The following is a 19,758-nucleotide window of genomic DNA, read 5'->3' on the forward strand; positions in this document are numbered from 1 at the left end:
ATAGAGAAATTATCCTGATTATCCAGAAGAAAAAAAAGTAATAGTATTTAGAAAAAAACTATAATGGTTAAAGCTTATGCCTTTTGCACATTGAATCACCTAGAATGCCATATATGTATGAACATTTTGTGTGTGTGTGTGTGTGTGTGTGTCTGTGTGTCTGTGTTAGCCTGGAAACAGCTAATATTCCAAAGTAGAATTTAAATTAAATTTTAAATTTAGCTCAAGAGAATTGAGTGTAACATAAATATCGCTAATCAAAAGAGATATAGTTCTTTTAAAGTAAGAAACATCATTTTTAGCAGAAATGTGTTTTAATATAATAACTAGGTTAAGAGCATCCATAAATTAAGAACTTTATAGTTTCTATAAGCTGTATTAATTATATATAACTCTTAACAAATTGCCTTTAAATTTAACTGTTAAAACAAATTTTTATTAGCTCACTGTTCTATGGGTAAGGCATAGGAGCAAGCTTTGATGGGTCTTCTAGCTCAGGATATGCTGAAGGTCTTCAATGAAGGTGTCTAAAGGGGTTATTGTCTCATCTGAAGATTTGACTGGTGAAAAAAATCTCTTCCACACTCTCTCACATGGATACTGTTGGGATTCAGCTATATGTGGGCTTTTTGACTGAAGGCTTTAGTTTTGGGGGACTGTTGGCCACTTGCCTCCCTCAGTTCTCTTCCATGTGAGCTTCTACATATGACTGCTTAAAATATAGCAGCTGGTTTGCAGCAGTGAAAATGTAAGAGAGCAAGAGGGACTGAGCAAGGTAGAAGTTAGAACCTTTTTGTACTTAATCTTGAAAGTGACATCCCATCACTTTTGGTAAATGTAATTCATTAGAAACAGTTACTAAGCCCAGTCAACACTTAGGAGATGGAGTTACACAAGAACAATGCTAAACATTCTGAGGAAAGATGGATGCAGTTATGATAATTGGTAACAAATATTTTAGAAGCAGGAGACTATGGTGAATGGTTAATAGATGGAATAGTTCCTAAGTTGAGATGGGTAGCCAACAAGATTTTTTTATTATAAAAGCAGAAAAAAGCCTATAACATCAGAGACTATGATGGTAGTTGCAATCCCTTGAATCCTGTTTTTGGACCTAAACCAGTTGACAGACATAGAGCCAATTTATTAAAGAGAGATTTGGCAATTTGGTGAAGGTCAAAAATGTGGAAAAGATGTTTCATGCAAAGGGAAACCAAAAGTGAGCAAGAATAGCTATTTATATCAGATAGAATAATGATATAACATAAAACAGACTTTAAAGAAACAACAGTAAAAAAGAAAAAGAAGATCATTATATAATGATAAAATGATTAATTCAATAAAAATATGTAACAATTATAAATATATATGCACTTAACTCTAGAGCTTTAAGATTCATAAAGCAATCACTACTAGAACTAAGAAAAGAGATAGAAAACAACAAAATACTAGTGAGGGAATTCAACACTCCATTGACAGCACTAGACTGATCATCAAGGCTGAAAGTGTAGAAGGAAACACTGGTCTTAAGCTGCACTCTAGAACAAATGGGCCTAACAGATATTTACAAAACATTCTACTCAACAACTGCAGAATATACATTCTTCTCATCAGCACATGGAACATTCTCCAAGATAGACCATGTAATAGGCCATAAAACAAGTCTTAATACGTTTTTAAAAATCAAAGTCATATTAAGTATCTTCTTAGATCATGGTGGAAAATAAACCTAGAAATCAATTCCAGAAGAAACCCTCAAAAGTATACAAATATGTAGACATTAAATAGTCTGGTATACATATGCTATAGATGATATGGTTTGGCTATGTCCCCACCCGAATTTATCTTGAATTGTAGCTCCCATATTTCCTATGTGTTGTAGGGGGACCTGGTGGGAGATAATTGAATCATGGGGGTGGTTTCCCCATACTGTTCTCATGGTAGTGAATAAGTCTCACAAGACCTGATGATTTTATAAGGGGTTTCCTCTTTTGCTTGGCTCTTATTGTCTCTTGCTTGCCACCATGTAAGTAAGATGTGCCTTTCGCTTTCTGCCATGATTGTGAGGCCTCCCCAGCCATGTGAAACTGAGAGTCAATTAAACCTCTTTTTCTTTATAAATTACCCAGTCTTAGGTATGTCTTTATCAGCAGTGTGAAAACAAACTAATACAGTGGACTACTGCTCAACCATAAGAAAGAATGAAATGATGTATTTTGCAGCAATTTGGATGCAACTGGAGACCATTACTCTAATTGAAGTAACTTGGGAATCAAAAACCACATACCACATTTTCTTGCTTACATGTGGGAGCTAAGCTATGGATATGCAAAGGCATACACAGTGGTATAATAAACATTGGAGACACAGAACAGGGTAGGTTGGGAAGGGGGTGAGGGATGGAAAACTACCTGTTGGGAACAATGTACACTACTCAGGTGATTGGTGCACTAAAATCCTAGACTTCACAAAAATCCTAGAGTTCACCACTGTACAATTCATTCACGTAATAAAAGGCCACATGTAATCCTAAATTTCTGACAGCTTTTAAAAAATAAAATGTAAGTGTATGTAGTAAAAATTCTTCTAATATTTCTTCAAATGGACTTAGCTGCTGTCAGAATTCTTACATAGGTTTAATGACCTGCAGAATAAGAGCAGTTATGGAAGAAAAAGTTAAGTGAAAACCATTAATCTACATCTGTCCCTCAGCACCCCACTCTCAGAGATAGCTAATCAGACATAATTTCACCTTTCTGGGGAGAATTGCAGATATTAGTATGACCAATAAAGGTTTTAAAAATAAAAGGGTGGTGGTCCCTTTCATATTTTCATTTTTTATTCATTTTGTTTTTAAACAGTTTTATTGAGATGTAATTCATATAACACAAACTTTACCCATTTAACCCTGATACCAAAGCCAAAGACACTGCAAGAAAAGGGAACTACAACTCAATACTCCTGATGAACATGAATGCAAAAATTCTGAACAAAATACTAATAAATTGAATCCAATGACACATTAAGAAGAACATGCATCATGACCCAGTGTTACTTATTCTTTATTGGTGGATGACATCAATTATTTATTTTATGTCTGATCCTCTTTTGTCTTTTTGAGCAGTCAGATTTCTACAAATATAATTAAAATGTATCATAAAGTATTTACATTGAATAAGTATATAAAATAAATGTGAAAATTTCCTCTTTCATTACGATTCATAGCATCCAGGTATGGTAACTTAAACATTTGATATACGAAATTCAATGTGGTATACTAGACAAGAAACAAACAATTATTCAAAGTGAGAATTAGAGAAGCCTTTTGGAGGTGGTGGGTAACAAAACTTTAAAAGCAAGAGGCAGAAGGTCAGTTGGCAAATGGTGTATTCAATTTATTTACTCATTTAAAGTATACAATTCAATATTTTTACTATATTCACAGTCATTTGATGATAACCTAAAAATAATTTTAGAAATTTTCTTCATCCTGTAAAAAATTATATTTCCTTTTGCAATCATTTTGAATTACCTCCTCTACCACAGACCTATGAAAACTCAAGTTTACTTTTATTCTCCATAGACTTGCCAACTCTGTGCATTCATATGAATGCAATCATAGAATGTAACAATTGTCCATATTTCATTTATTTAGCTGAATATTACATATACATCATTTTATTCATTCATTTACTAGTTATTGAACATATAGGTTTTCACTTGTTCGATTTTCTGAATAATGCTACTATGAACATATATATAAGTTTTTGTTGAGCAGAATGTGCATTTTACTGTTGTTGAATGGCATGTTATATAGATACCTGTTAAGACTACTTGATTCACTTGGCTAAGTCTTCCATTTTTCTTTACTTTTCTGCTTAGTTGTTCTATTTATTATTGCATACAGGATAATGAAATTATTGAATGTCTATTTCTGTCTTTGTATTTTTCAATTTTTGCTATATTTTGAAACATTGTTAGGTGTATACATGCTTGAATTGCTATATTTTCTTAAACAGTTGACTCGTCCCACTATGAGATATACATTTTTCTATGTAAAAATTGTTTTTTGTTTGAAAATCTATTTTGTCTCAATGTAGACATGTGAGCTATTTTACGGCTGAGGTCTTCCTGGAATCTCCTTTTCTATCATTTTACTTTCAATCTCTTTATATCTTTGACTTTAAAGTAGGTCTCCTGTAGACACCATATACTTGGGTCTTGCTTTTTAAAATTTTAACTGACCATCTCTACATTAATGTTGTTATTAATGAGGTTGATTTCCATCTGCCTTTTTGCATTTTGTTTTACATGTCCTATTTTATTTTTTGTTTCTTTGCTTCTTCTTTACTGCTTTTTTGTATTACTGGATATTTTCTAGTATAATTCCCTTAATATTTTGAAAATAATTTGAGTTATTTTAAAAATAATTGTTCTATGACTTACGATGTGTTCATTAATTTATCAAAAACTACTTCTGATTTATCCTAACTTAATTTCAATGAAATACAGACAATTTACTTCTATAGAGATTCAGTCTTTCCACCATTTTGGGGTTTATTATTTTTGTGCATATTACATCTCTATATATCACATACTCAAAAATTCACTCTAAATAATTAATATCACATAGTATTATTTACTGTAGCTTTGTAATAGGTCTGGAAGTTGAGTAATATCTGTCCTCCAACTTTGTCCTTCTTCTTTGATATTGTGTTTGCTACTCTGCTTTTTCTGCCTTTTCATATAAACTTTACAGTCAGTCAGTCAATATCCACAAAACAACTTACTAGGATGACATTTGGGATTGGATTAAATTTATAATTGATTTTTGTTTTATCCTTTTTATTATTTTATCGCTTTGCATTTCTGTTTTCAAAGTTTCTACAGACATATCTTCAAGCTCAATGATTCTTTCCTTGGCCATGTCTAGTCTACCAATGAGTTCATCAAAGGCATTCTTCATTTCAGTTACAGTATTTTTGAATTTTATTCTTTTAAATTTTTTTCTTAAAGTCTCCATCTCTATTCTTACATTACCCATCTTTTCTTGCACGTTATTTACTGTTTCATTATAGCCCTCAGCATATTATTTATCATTATTTTAAATTCTCAGTCAAAGAATTCCAAAGTTTGTGCCGTAGCTAAGTCTGGTTTGATGCTTGTTTTGTCTCTTAGAGTGCTTTTGCCTTTCAGCATGCCTTATAATTTTCTTGTTGCTGTTGAAAACTGGACATAATGCAGCAAGTAAAAGGAACTGAAGTAAATACGCCTTAAATGTGAAGGCTCACATTTTTCTGGCTAGGAGTTAGCCTGTTTACTATGTGTTGTAATGTCAAAGGCTAAGATTTTCCCCTTTATGGCCATGTTATTGACTCCTTATTTTCTTTAGATTTTCTTAGAGACTCTCTAAATAGGGTGTGAGCCTTGTAGCATTTTGTAGCTGTAATTCACAGTGTTTGTAGCGGAGCCCTGTTGACGTGATGGGAAAGTGTCAGGGGAGGGAAATTCTTTTATAGATTGTCTTAGTCTTTTAATGAGCTTGAATTGGTATTTGCCTTCCCACACATCAAGGGTTAGATGGGGCTGGAGTTGTATATTTACCTTTCCCCGGGTCAGTTAGGCTTTGGTAAAACTCCAATAGGTTAGGCTGTGGTAAAATAGTTTCCCTTGAAGAGCAGATCCTAAGGAAAACAAGAGACCTCAGTGCCTATTTCAAAGTGCTTACTGTTCTCCTCCCCCTGCTGGATGCATGACAGGGTTTTTCTCTGGTCCTTAGCATGAGAACCCAAAATTCAAGAAAACATCCCCCCACCCTGTGCCAATCCCCACTTACCCCCCACCTCCACTTTCAACACTGACTTCCTCAGACATCTTAACTCGCAAGTGAAGCTACATTGAGCTTCCAGAATTTCATCAATTACAGTTTAAAGTATTTCTACCAATACTGGCTCCAGGCGTTGGCTTTGCTCTGAACTTTTCTGCTCCTGATAAGTTGTGATTGTCAGTATTTGCCCTCCAGCCTCTAGTTTTAGGGCAGCAATTTTTCCTGTGACCTCAATTCTCTGATGACTCTAAAAAGAGATGTTGATTGTTGGATTTTTTTCTTGTTCTGAGGACCGGGGTCATGACTTCTCAACTTTTTACATATTAGACCAGTAAGTGGAAGTCTCACACAATGTATTTTTGAAAAATAAATATGAAATTCTGATGTACAATTTACATGTTATAGGTCATGAAATAATTCATAAATTCATAATTATATCTTACCTGTTTGACATAGTTTTTATAACTTACATTAAACATTTTGTATGATTCATTCTATAATTGTTTGCTACTTACTATTGCTAGATACTGAGGATATGATAATGAGGAAATGGAAGCAATATGGTCTATATTTTTGTGGATCCTCTATAGTTATGGTCTCTCTCTCTTTCTCTCTTTTTTTTCTTTTTCTTTTTTTGAGATAGAGTCTCGCCCCAGCTCTGTCGCAAAGGTGTGATCTCAGCTCACTGCAACCTCGGCCTCCCAGGTTCAAGCAATTGTCCTGCCTCAGCCTCCCGAGTAGCTAGGACTACAGGCGTGTTCTACCATGCACTGCTAATTTTTGTATTTTTAGTAGAGATGGGGTTTCACTGTGTTAGCCGGGATGGTCTCCATCTCCTGACTTTGTGATCTGTCTGCCTCGACCTCCCAAAGTGCTAAGATTACAGGCATGAGCCACCATACCCGGCCCTCTCTCCCTCTCTCTCTCTTTTTTTAAGTAATGAGGAGATTTAACTTTTACATATAACAGGAGGAACTTTAGTAGTAAGAAAGTCAAGAATTATGCAGTGACTCAGTGATGTCATGGCACTTTACTTGTGTCTCTGCCAAGTCCTCATGGTTGCAAGAAGGTTGCCAGTGCTCCTAGTCAAGGAGAGATCCCAAAGAAGGAAGAGTGAAGTGGGTGAAGCAATACTTTTACATTAATTGTTTTCCTTCACTCTTAAACACAGATCCAAGTGATTTAATAGCAATGAATATCCAGTCGAAGCTACAGATTTATCATTTTCAGCACAATTAATGTGTGTGTTGTCTTAACTGTAATTTTATGAGACATAAACACATTGACAGTGTCATCAATTTTTTTTTCTGTTTTGACTCATATAAATGCAATAAAAGAAAATTGCTGAAAAATATTTAAATAAGTGTACCAACAAAGGCTTCTATCTGAAGCTAGTGGCATTGACTATGATACTTACTGGGATGTATAATCATGAAACACTTTCAATTATTGATTTATATATAAAAACCTATTTGATATATGAGTAAGAGAACATGATGACTTTATATAAAGTATAAGTATGGTTGTGTAAAAGCTGGATAATTAAAAACTGAACTGAAAGGTACACTTGGGTCAACCCGATACTAAAGTAAAAAAGACGCATATAAATCTAGAAAAAAATTATCCAAGGTTTGATGGTGCACAATAAATCCAGTTAAGCATGGGCATTAAATCTAAATTAATTAACCTAACAGAGTTACAAAACAGCATGAATGTAATAACTAATCCTTAAAAAAGAAATTAAAAACCTAGAGAAATTAGTGATTATAACAGCAATAATAATAACAGTGTGATTCAGAGATCTTTATTTTAGAAACCAATGCAACAGGGTGAGGAGGTAAGAAAGGAAGTAAAATAGGTACATTTCTTAAATTTTCAGGATGTATACTTTTTAATTATTGATGTTGCAAAAGTTAATTTTGAATCGCTTCTCTGTGAATTCAGCATTATTCTTTTATATAGTTTGACCATAAACCCTGTTTTATATACAATGTATAAAGAGTATATAAAACAAAACTGGGAGAGTATTAGTGGCATATAACACTTATATTTCCCTCAACATCTCCAATATCACTCTTAAAATGTAATTAAGATTACAGTTTAATGCTTGTCTAATATGTCTTAGAGAACGTAGTAAGCATTTTATAAATATTGCCTCATTTAATCTTAAGAGACTTTCAATAAAGCAGGAATGATACAGAGAAGCACCAGTATAGGACAAGGTCAATTTATTAATCTCTCTCTCATTTAGATATAGATATGGAAAAGGAGGCAGAAAACAAGTTACCTTCACTGGTAAGTCAAATTGTAGGTCTAAGAGAGTGAAGTAAGGGGTAAACAAGCCTGTATAGAATAAATCCAAGATGCACAAGAAAATAACGGGAGTATGACCTGTTTGAGAGGTGAAGAATGTGAAAGGTGCAAAAGAGGACAGAATACATCAGCTGGGAAACATAAGAGAGTGTGGGTAAAGAATAAGGAAATTCTGGAGAGAGGAAAGTTATGAAGCAGCCTTAGTTGTTGGGAGCTACACCAATAGGAAGCTACACCAGTAGGAATCAAGGAAGAGATGGACACATGGATACACACACACACACACACACACACACACACACGTATTTGACAAGATGAGACCCAGGAGCTACAACATCAGTGAAAGCTTATCTAACAGATAGACAAAGAATGTCTAATTATGGCATTCAAAGTCGATCAGGGAAACTTTTCATATTTTAAATAACAGTAAACCATTGAAGGAGTAATTGTTGGGACATAATCTAGAATCTTTCAAGATGTTTTTATTTTTAATTTGTATGAGTACATAGTAGGTGTATATGTTTATGGGTTACATGAGGTGTTTTGATACAGGCATGCAATGTGAAATAAGCACACCATGGAAAATGCGGTATCCACCCCCTCAAGCATTTATCCTTTGTGTTACAAACAAATCAATTCCATGCTTTTAGTTATTTTAAAAGTACAATTGTTATTATTGACTATAGTCACCCTGTTTTGCTATCAAATAGTATGTCTTATTCATTCTAAGTATTTTTTTTTTTTTACCCATTGACCATCCCCACCTCCACCCCAGTCCCCCACTACCCTTCCCAGCTTCTGGTAACCATCCTTCTACAGTGTATGTTCATCAGTTTGATCGTTTTCATTTTTAGATCCCACAAATAAGTGAGAACATATGATGTTTGTCTTTCTGTGCCTGACTTATTTCACTTAACATAATGATCTCCAGTTTCATCCATGTTATTGCAAATGACAGGATCTCATTCATTCCCTTTTTATGGCTATATAGTACTCCATTGTGTATAGGTACCAGATTTTAAATCTAGAATCTTGTTGAACTTCCTTATTCATATTGGAGTGCTTAATTGTTTTTAATCACTTACATGGAAGAGCACCATAAGGTGTTCAGGGTTTAAAAGACCCTGAAAGTTTTAATCTGTCTCTCATATAACTCTAGCTACTATTTCTTTTTTATCCCCCATGTCTGTGTAAGAATCACTAGCATTCAAGTAAGATCAAACAAATATTGTATATCATGGTCACAAGGGCAAAAACTGACACAGAAAATGGTCCTTCAACCCAAAGTCATAGCCTTCTGAATCATATGAACTTTCCTGAACACACTGAAATCCTCATTTTCATTGCTGTACTTCAGAATTTACTTCCTTGCTCTGTTTAGGAAAAGGTCATAGGCCTCACATTGACTACATTTCTTCATTCCTTCTAAACTTACTTCCTCTTCATGCTTAGTTTCTCCTTCCTTTGCTAGCCCTAGAGACAGTAGCCAGGGAAGGAGGACTGGGGAAGGAAGAACATGGCAAGAGGGAAAAAATACAACCTCAGATTCTCCTAAATAATAAACTCAGCATTTCCTCTCACGCTGTTTTGCTGATTCCAAAGGGACTTGCCTAGTACGTCCTGCTGACACACATTTTCTTCTCACTCTCCTTGCTTTCCTCCCTCTTCTGCTTTCCCATATCTTTCTTAGTCATTATGTTTTTGTCTTTCTGAAGTAATTTTGGACACTGTGTGCAGGTGCACATTTTCTAAAACATTGCAAATCTAAAATGTCCTACCATCCTCACACATGACAGATGGTTGGTTGAGAACTACTGGGTCATAAACATTTTCTTACAATAATCCATTATTCTATGTTCATTGTCACCTGTTGCAGAAAATAAGTCTTAGGCCAGTATAGTTTTGTTCCTTTATGTTATAGTTTACCTATTTTTAAAATTTATGATTTTTTCTCATATTTTTTCTCATATACTTAAAATGTTGCCAAATAATATGAATAAGTCTCTTTTCTTTATTTATTTCCCAAAATGCAATGATCCTTTTAAATCTACATGTTTAATTTATCTTTCTCCATTTAGAAAACTTCCATTATTCCAATCAAATTCTTGATTATTTGTTTTATTCCATTTACTGTGAGTCATACTTAGGGAAGAGCTCTATTCCTCTGGTTGTATTATTCATATCTGCCCCCTATAGATTATTTTTGTCTTACTCCTCAATGGTCTAATGGAGTTTCTCAGTTTCATCTTCCTTTTATACATTTATTTTTCTGGACTGTTGGTTATCTTTACTTGTTCTAATACAGATTTTAATTATACTATTACATTTTTAATGTTCCACAAGGCTTTTCAACTTCACCAAGCGCCCATTCCAACTCTTCCTATGTTTATATTATCTTGCTCTCTTCCCATGTGTGTTTGTTTATGTCTCATAAAGGTCACAACATGTGTAAACCTATTGAAGATGACAAAACATCTAACGATTTTTCTGCCTCCTTCCTTTCCTCAAGTGTTGCTTGCCCTTCATGTTGACAGTCCTTGTCTCACCTATTAATTTTTAGTAAATATATTGCTGATTTTGTTTTTGTTCCTTCAGTAGGTAAAGTATACTCATATAGGTTTTGCTCATGTTTACTTCCTCATATCTACAGCGGGAGGACAGTTTGATGGGCACTGCTTCCTATGCAGTTCCAATTTCTGGAGTTTATTACTTTACTTTAGCCCAGCTGGACTTAAGTAAATTGCCATTCAATGCTTACTGTCTGGTTTTCACACGTTCAATTTGTGGAATATTTTGAAAATTGTAACTAATTCCCATTATTCATACAAGATGTGGACACATTTCAATTCATTTTCTACCACCTATCAGTAATTTTGGTATCATAGTTTTCAAAAGGATATCACATTGATTTTCTTCAAAACCAGAGAAAATAGAATAGAATGGTGGCTTCCCAGTTTTCTCAGGTAAATATAGGTACAGACTTTGTATTCTTGAGGCAGAAATAGAAAGTAGGAAAAGGATGAGAGATTAGTGAGACAATTGTAAACATAATCATAAAATAGAAGATTATTGTTGTGTAAAACATGATTTCACCCACCCAATACCAGAACGCATAATTAGCTAGAGTCCACATAACAGCATTTTAGGTTATTTAATTGTTCTCTTGATAGCAACTAACATTATTTGAGCTGAAGCACAGGTCTGAGCAGTGGATCTTGATCCTTTGGTGTACTATCCAAAATTTTCACAATCTCCTCCAAATTCTCAGTTAATGTTACCTCCAATTACCAGGAAAAATAACAAATATTATTCAGAGAAAAAGGAGGAAACTAATTATGTCGCCCTTTCACGACTAAGACATTTGTTGTTAGATATATTATTTTATTCTAGTAGTTTTCTGATAACTTGTGGGACAGAAAATGTAATTTCAAACACTGGATAGATCTGGACAGTCATAATTTTTAAATTGTATATATTTAAAGTATTACAACATGAAGTATTGATATACATATACAAGTGGAGTGATTAGTATAGTCAAGCAAATTAATATACCCATCATCTCATATTTCATTTTTTTGTGGCTGAAGTACCTAAAATCTATCTCTTAGCAAATTTCCAGTATTCAATACCATATTATTAACTACAGTCTACATGCCGCACACTAGAGCTCTAGGTTTATTTATCCTACATAACTGAAACATTGTATCCTTTGACTTCCATCTCCTCATTTTCCCCACCATTACCTGTGCCCCGGTAACCATCTTTCTACTCTGTTTCTATGTATTTGAGTTTTGTAATTAAAAAATAATCTTCCACATGTGAGTTCACATGGTATATTTTCCCTGTGTTTGGTTTATTTCACTTAGCATGATGTCCTCTAGGTTCACCTATATTCTTGCAAGTGGCAGGGTCTTTTTCTTTTTTAAAACTGAAGAATATTCCTCTCTCTTTGTGTATGTGTGTGTGTGTGTGTGTGTGTGTGTGTGTGTCCCACAATTTTTTTATCCATTCTTCCATCGACAGGTTGTTTCTACCTCTTGGCTATTGTGAATCATGCTGTGATGAACACAAGAGCACGGTGTCTTTACAAGGTGGTGATTGCATTTCCCTTGAGTATATGCCCAGAAGAGGGATTGCTAGGATACATGGTGGCTTTTTAAAAAAATTCCATTAGAAACCTCCATATTTTTTCCCCATAATGGCTGCACCAATCTACATTTCCACCAACAGTGTACAAGGGTTCCCTTTTCTCCACATCCTCACCAACATTGTTTTATCTCTTGTCTTTTTGATAGTAGCCATTTCCATTTCCCTGATGTTTGATGATGTTGAGCACCTTTCGCTACACCTGTTGGCCATTTTTACTTCTTCTTTGGAGAAATATCTGGTCAGGTTATTTGCCTACATTTTAATAGGATTATTTGTTTCTTTTGCTATAGAATTGTTTGAGTTCCTTATATATTTTGGATCTTAACCCTTTTTCTTATACATTCTTCATAGATATTTTCTCCCAATCCATTGGCTGTCTTTTCATTTTGATCATTTTCTTTGCTGTGTAGTGTTTTAGTTTGATATAGTTCCACCTGTTTCTTTCATTCTTATTACCTGTTCTTTTTGGTGAGATATCAAAGAAAACCCTTGTCAAGGCCAATATTGAGATTTGCCTGTTTTCCTCTAGGAATTTAATGGTTTCAGGTCTTTAATATCCTTCTAGTTTATTTTTGTGTGCAGTGTAAGACGAGGGTCCAGTTTTATCCTTTTTGCATGTGGATATCTGGTTTTCCAAACACCATGTATTGAAGAGACTATCTGTTCCTCATTGTGTCTTCTTGGTAGCTTTGTCAAAAATTAATTGACCGTATATGCTTAGATTTATTTACAGGCTCTCTATTCTTCTATTCTGTTCCATTGGTCCATATGCCTGTTCTTTTTTTTTTTTTGAGATGATGTCTCACTCTGTCACCCAGGCTGGAGTGCAGTGGTGCAATCTTGGCTCACTGCAACCTCCGCCTCCCAGGTTCAAGAGATTCTCCTGCCTTAGCCTCCCGAGTAGCTGGTATTACAGGTGCCTGCCACCATGCCCGGCTAATTTTTGTATTTTTAATAGATAGAGATGGGGTTTCACCACGCTGGCCAGGCTGGTCTTGAGCTCCTGACTTCAGGTGATCCACCCAACTCGGCCTCCCAAAGTGCTGAGATTACCGGCATGAGCCATCGTGCCCAGCCTATATGTCTGTTGTGTCTGTTTTCATACTGCTTCATTATGCCTCTTTTGTGATATAATGTGACATTAGGAAGTGTGATGCCTTCAAGTTTGTTTTCCTCAACATTGTTTTGGTTACTTGAAGCATTTTGTGGTTTCACACAAATTTTAGAATTGTTTTTCTATTTCTACGAAAAATATCTTTTTTTTTTTTTTTTGCTGAGTACAGGGGACTTTATTGATGTTAAATGACAAGGTGTGGCTCCCTAGGTCTTTCCTTCTTCAGAGGGTCTGGAAACTGTGAGGAGAGGAGATTCTGTTTGGTGGGGGACTGAGTGCAGCAGGGAATCCCCAGCAGCTGAGGGTCCCTCTCTTTTTCCCGTGCTCTCCCTGGGGTTAGTGATTGGGGGATTTTTCTCCTTAGAGGCCATGTGTACCATGAGGTCCATTACCGTGTTACTGTAGGCAAAATTCATTGTCATACCAGGAAATGAGCTTGACAAAGTGGTCATTGATGGCAATGCCAGCCCCAGCCTCAAAGGTGGAAAGGCAGGTATTGCTGTTAAATTCCGAAGAGACAACCTGGTGCTCACTGTAGCCCAGAATGCCCTTGAGGGGGTCCTTGTGTGCCTGCCTCACCACCTTTTTGATGTCTGAAGAAACCTGTCTGGCAGGTTTTTCCAGACAGGAGGTCAGTTCCACAACCAACACTGGTGTTGGGAACACGGAAGACCATGCCAGTGAGTTTCCCGTTAAGCTTAGGAATGACCTTGCCCTCTCATGGCCCATTAACCTGACAGCACCAGTAGATGCAGGAATGGTGTTCTGGAAAGCCCCATGGCTGTCATGCCAGAATTTCCTGGAGGGGCCATCCACTGTCTTCTGGGTAGCAGTGATGGTGTAGACTGTGGTCATGAGTCCCTCCCTGATGCTGAAGTTGTCATGAATGACCTTGGCCAGGGGATCTAAGCAGTTGGTGGTGCAGGAGGCGTTGCTGATGATTGTGAGGTTGTTTTCATGCTTATGGTTCATGCCCATCACAAACATGGGGACATCTGCAGAAAAGATGCAGATGATGAACCTTTTGGCTCCCTTCTCCAGGTGAGCCCTAGTCTTCACCAAGGTAGTGAAGATGCCAGTGGACTCCATGACATAATTAGCACCAGCATTATCTCATTTGGTTTTGGTGAGCTCTCACTCCTGGAAAATAGTGACAGGGTTTCCATTGATGACAAGCTTCCCATTCCTAACCTTGATGGTACCATGGAACTTGCCATGGGTGAGATCATAACGAAACATGTAGAGCATGTAGTTGGGGTCAATGAAAGGGCCATTGGTGGTAACAATATCCACTTTGCCAGAATTAAAAGCAGCCCTGATGACCAGGCATCTAATATGGCCAAATCCATTTACTCCAGCCTTCACTTTCACTCTGGTGTCTCAGGAAGAGGGCTGGTGCTGCATGAGAAAATTGGATATTTGTCGAATGGGAGAAGCAGAGAGGTCACTGGAATTTTGATGGGATTGCACTGAAAATGCTTATCACTTTTGGTGGTATAAACAGTCCTAATATCTTGAGACCAAAGATGTCAGGTATTTATACCTGTTCTTTCCAGTTCCTTCTAGATACCCTCAGCCAAAACAACTAAAAAACATGCATGTCTTATATATGAAATAAGGAAAGTATAAAATGCTAGTGTTACAATTACAATTGTTAAAAAGCCATGATAATTCTGTTCAGAGATACAACATACCTACTGTTGACACACACTTAAAGTATTTAACCTGGAAACAAATTATTGCTGGGGCTATAATGCTATCGCTTGAGATAGGAGCCCAACTTAATATACTGCTACTATTAGCTCATAAATCCCATCCCCCAACCTCTTTTTTTAAATTATTATTTTACTTTAAGTTCCCAGATACATGTGCAGAATGTGCAGGTTTGTTACTTAGGTATATGTGGGCCATGGTGGTCTTCTGCACTTGTTGACCCATGCTCTATTTTCTCCCCTCACCCACCAACCCCGCGACAGGCCCTGGCATGTGTTGTTTCTCTCCCGATGTCCATGTGTTCTCATTATTCAGCTCCCACTTATGAGTGAGAACATGCGGTGTTTGGTTTTCTGTTCCTGTGCTAGTTTGCTGAGGATGATAGTTTCCAGTTTCATCCATGTCCCTGGAAAGGACATGATCTCATTCCTTTTTTATGGCTGCATAGTATTCCATGGTGTAGATGTACCACATTTTCTTTTCCATTCTACCATTGATGCATATATCCTTTTTAAATAGATTCCAACAAAAGATATGTTTCCTTTTTTTTAAACCAAGAAAAATAAGCTTGGATAAAAGTTTTCCTAATAAAGAGACATATTTCTTTTTTTTCTTTTTTTAAAAATTATACTCTAAATTCTAGGGTACATGTGCACAATGTGCAGGTTTGTTACATATGTATACATGTGCCATGTTGCTGTGCTGCACCCATTAACTCATCATTTACATTAGGTATATCTCCTAATGCTACCACTCCCCTGTCCCCTGACCCCACAACAGGCCCTGGTGTGTGATACTCCCCATTCTGTGTCCAAGTGTTCTCGTTGTTCAATTCCCACCTATGAGTGAGAATATGAGGTGTTTGGTTTTCTGTTCTTGTGATAGTTTGCTCAGAATGATGGTTTCCAGCCACATCCGTGTCCCTACAAATGACATGAACTCATCCTTTTTTATGGCTGCATAGTATTCCATGGTGTATATGTGCCACATTTTCTTACTCTAGTCTATCATTGATGGACATTTGGGTTGGTTCCAAGTCTTTGCCACTGTGAATAGTGCCACAACAAACATGTGTGTATGTGTCTTTATAGCAGCATGATTTATAATACGTTGGATATATACCCAGTAATGGGATGGCTGGGTCAAATGGTATTTCTAGTCCTAGATCCTTGAGGAATCGCCATACTGTTCTCCACAATGGTTGAACTAGTTTACACGCCTACCAACAGTGTGAAAGTGTTATTTCTCCACATCCTCTCCAGCATCTGTTGTTTCCTGACTTTTTAATGGTCACCATTCTAATGGGTGTGAGATGGTATCTCATTGTGGTTTTGATTTGCATTTCTCTGACGGCCAGTAATGATGAGCATTTTTTCATGTATCTGTTGGCTGCATAAATGTCTTTTATTGAGAAGTGTCTGTTCATATCCTTTGCCCACTATTTGATGGGGTTGTTTGATTTTTTTCTTGTAAATTTGTTTAAGTTCTTTGTAGATTCTGGATATTAGCCCTTTGTCAGATGGGTAGATTGCAAAATATTTCTCCCATTGTGTAGGTTGCCTGTTCACTCTGGTGGTAGTTTGTTTTGCTGTGCAGAAGCTGTTTAGTTTAATTAGATCCCATTTGTCAATTTTGGCTTTTGTTGCCATTGCTTTTGGTGTTTTAGTTATGAAGTCCTTGCCCATGCCTATGTCCTGAATGGTATTGCCTAGGTTTTCTTCTAGGGTTTTTATGGCTTTAGGTCTAACATTTAAATCTTTAATCCTTCTTGAATTAATTTTTGTATAAGGTGTAAGGAAGGATCCAGTTTCAGCTTTCTACTTATGGCTAGCCAGTTTTCCTAGCACCATTTATTAAATAGGGGATGCTTTCCCCATTTCTTGTTTTTGTCAGGTTTGTCAAAGATCAGATGGTTGTAGATGTGTAGTATTATTTCTGAGGGCCCTGTTCTGTTCCATTGGTCTATATCTCTGTTTTGGTCCTAGTGCCATGCTGTTTTGGTTACTGTAGCCTTGTAGTATAGTTTGAAGTCAGGTAGCATGTTGCCTCCAGCTTTGTTCTTTTGGCTTGGGATTTTTCTTGGCAATGCGGGCTGTTTTTTGGTTCCATATGAACTTCAAAGTAGTTTTTTCCAATTCTGTGAAGAAAGGCATTGGTAGCTTGATGGGAATGGCATTTGATCTATAAATTACCTTGGGCAGTATGGCCATTTTCACGATATTGATTCTTCCAATCCATGAGCATGGAATTTTCTTCCATTTGTTTGTGTCCTCTTTTATTTCATTGAGCAATGGTTTGTAGTTCTCTTTGAAGAGGTCATTCATATCCCTTGTAAGTTGGATTCCTAAGTATTTTACTCTCTTTTAAGCAATTGTGAATGGGAATTCACTCATGATTTGGCTCTCAGTTTGTTATTGGTGTTTAGGAATGCTTGTGATTTTTGCACATTGATTTTTTATCCTGAGACTTTGCTGAAGTTGCTTATCAGCTTAAGGAGATTTTGGGCTGAGACAATGGAGTTTTCTAAATATACAATCATATCATCTGCAAACAGGGACATTTTGACTTCCTCTTTTCCTAATTGAATACCCTTGGTTTCTTTTTCCTGCCTGATTGCCCTGGCCAGAACTTCCAACACTATGTTGAATAGGAGTGGTGAGAGAGGGCATCCCTGTCTTGTGCCAGTTTTCAAAGGGAATGCCTCTAGCTTTTGCCCATTCATGTTATATTGAATGTGATTTGTCATAAATAGCTCTTACTGTTTTGAGATACGTCCCGTCAATACCTAGTTTATTAAGAGTTTTTAGCATGAAGAGCTGTTGAATTTTGTCAAAGGCCTTTTCTGCATCTATTGAGATAATCATGTGGCTTTTGTCTTTGGTTCTGTTTATATGATGGATTACATTTATTGATTTGTGTATGTTGAACAAGCCTTGCATCCCAGGGATGAAGCCAAATTGATCATGGTGGATAAGCTTTTTGAAGTGCTGTTGAATTCGGTTTGCCAGTATTTTATTGAGGATTTTTGCATTGATGTTCATCAGGGATATTGGTCTAAAATTCTCTTTTTTGTTGTTGTTGTCTCTCTGCCAGGTTTTGGTATCGGGATGATGCTGGCCTCATAAAATGAGTTAGGGAGAATTCCCTCTTTTTCTATTGATTGGAATAGTTTCAGAAGGAATGTTACCAGCTCCTCTTTTTACCTCTGGTAGAATTCAACTGTGAATCTGTGTGGTCTTGGACGTTTTTTGGTTGGTAGTCTGTTAATCATTGCTTCAATTTCAGAGCCTGTTATTGGTCTATTCAGGGGTTCAACTTCTTCTTGGTTTAGTCTTGGGAGGGTGTGTGTGTCCAGGAATTTATCCATTTCTTCTAGATTTTCTAGTTTATCTGCAGAGAGGTGTTTATAGTATTCTCTGATGGTAGTTTGTATTTCTGTGGGATCGGTGGTGATATCCCCTTCATCATTTTTTATTGCATCTGTTTTATTCTTCTCTCTTTTCTTCTTTATTAGTCTTGCTAGTGGTCTATGAATTTTGTTGATCTTTTCAAAAAACCAGCTCCAGGATTCATTGATTTTTTTTGAAGGGTTTTTTGTGTCTCTGTCTCCTTTAGTTCTGCTCTGATCTTAGTCATTTCTTGCCTTCTCCTAGCTTTTGAATGTGTTTGCTCTTGCTTCTCTAGTTCTTTTAATTGTGATGTTAGGCTGTCAATATTCGATCTTTCCTGCTTTCTCTTGTGGGCATTTAGTGCTATAAATTTCCCTCTACACACTGCTTTAAATGTGTCCCAGAGATTCTGGTATGTTGTATCTTTGTTCTCATTGGTTTCAAAGAACATCTTTATATCTGTCTTCCTTTCGTTATTTACCCGGTAGTCATTCAGGAGCAGGTTATCCACCTTCCATGTAGTTGTGCAGTTTTGAGTGAGTTTCTTAATCCTGAGTTCTAATTTGATTGCACTGTGGTCTGAGAGACAGTTTGTTATGATTTCTGTTCTTTTACATTTGCTGAGGAGTGCTTTACTTCCAACTATGTGGTCAATTTTGGAATACGTGCAATGTGGTGCTGAGAAGAATGTATATTCTGTTTATTTGGGGTGGAGAGTTCTGTAGATGTCTATTAGGTCTTCTTGGTGCAGAGCTGACTTCAAGACCTGGATATCCTTCTTAACTTTTTCTCATTGATCTGTCTAATGTTTACAGTGGGGTGTTAAAATCTCCCATTATTATTGTGTGGGAGTCTAAGTCTCTTTGTAGGTCTCTAAGGACTGGCTTTATGAATCTGGGTGCTCCTGTATTAGGTGCAGATATATTTAGGATAGTTAGCTCTTCTTATTGAATTGATCCCTTTACCATTATGTAATGGCCTTCTTTGTCTCTTTTGATCTTTGTTAGTGTATAGTCTGTTTTATCAGAGACTAGGATTGCAACCCCTGCTTTTTTTTTGGTTTGTTTTCGATTTGCTTGGTAGATCTTCCTCCATCCCTTTATTTTGAGCCTATGTGTTTCTTTGTACATGAGATGTGTCACCTGAATACAGCACGCTGATGGGTCTTGACTCTTTATCCAATTTGCCGGTCTGTGTCTTTTCATTGGGGTTTAGCCTATTTATATTTATGGTTAATATTGTTTTGTGTGAAT

The 19,758-nt window shown here is 36.3% G+C and overlaps 2 pseudogenes; one reads left to right on the forward strand and one right to left on the reverse strand.

The window, feature by feature from the left end:
- Window positions 1–8,152, forward strand: part of LOC112635008 — a 39,988-nt pseudogene extending 31,836 nt beyond the window's left edge.
- Window positions 8,153–13,609: 5,457 nt separating this feature from the next.
- On the reverse strand, window positions 13,610–14,765 carry LOC112635009 (annotated as a pseudogene).
- Between the last annotated feature and the right edge of the window lie 4,993 nt (window positions 14,766–19,758).

Source organism: Theropithecus gelada, chromosome 11 (assembly GCF_003255815.1).
Source record: "Theropithecus gelada isolate Dixy chromosome 11, Tgel_1.0, whole genome shotgun sequence".
In the NCBI taxonomy this organism is placed as follows: Eukaryota; Metazoa; Chordata; class Mammalia; order Primates; family Cercopithecidae; genus Theropithecus; species Theropithecus gelada.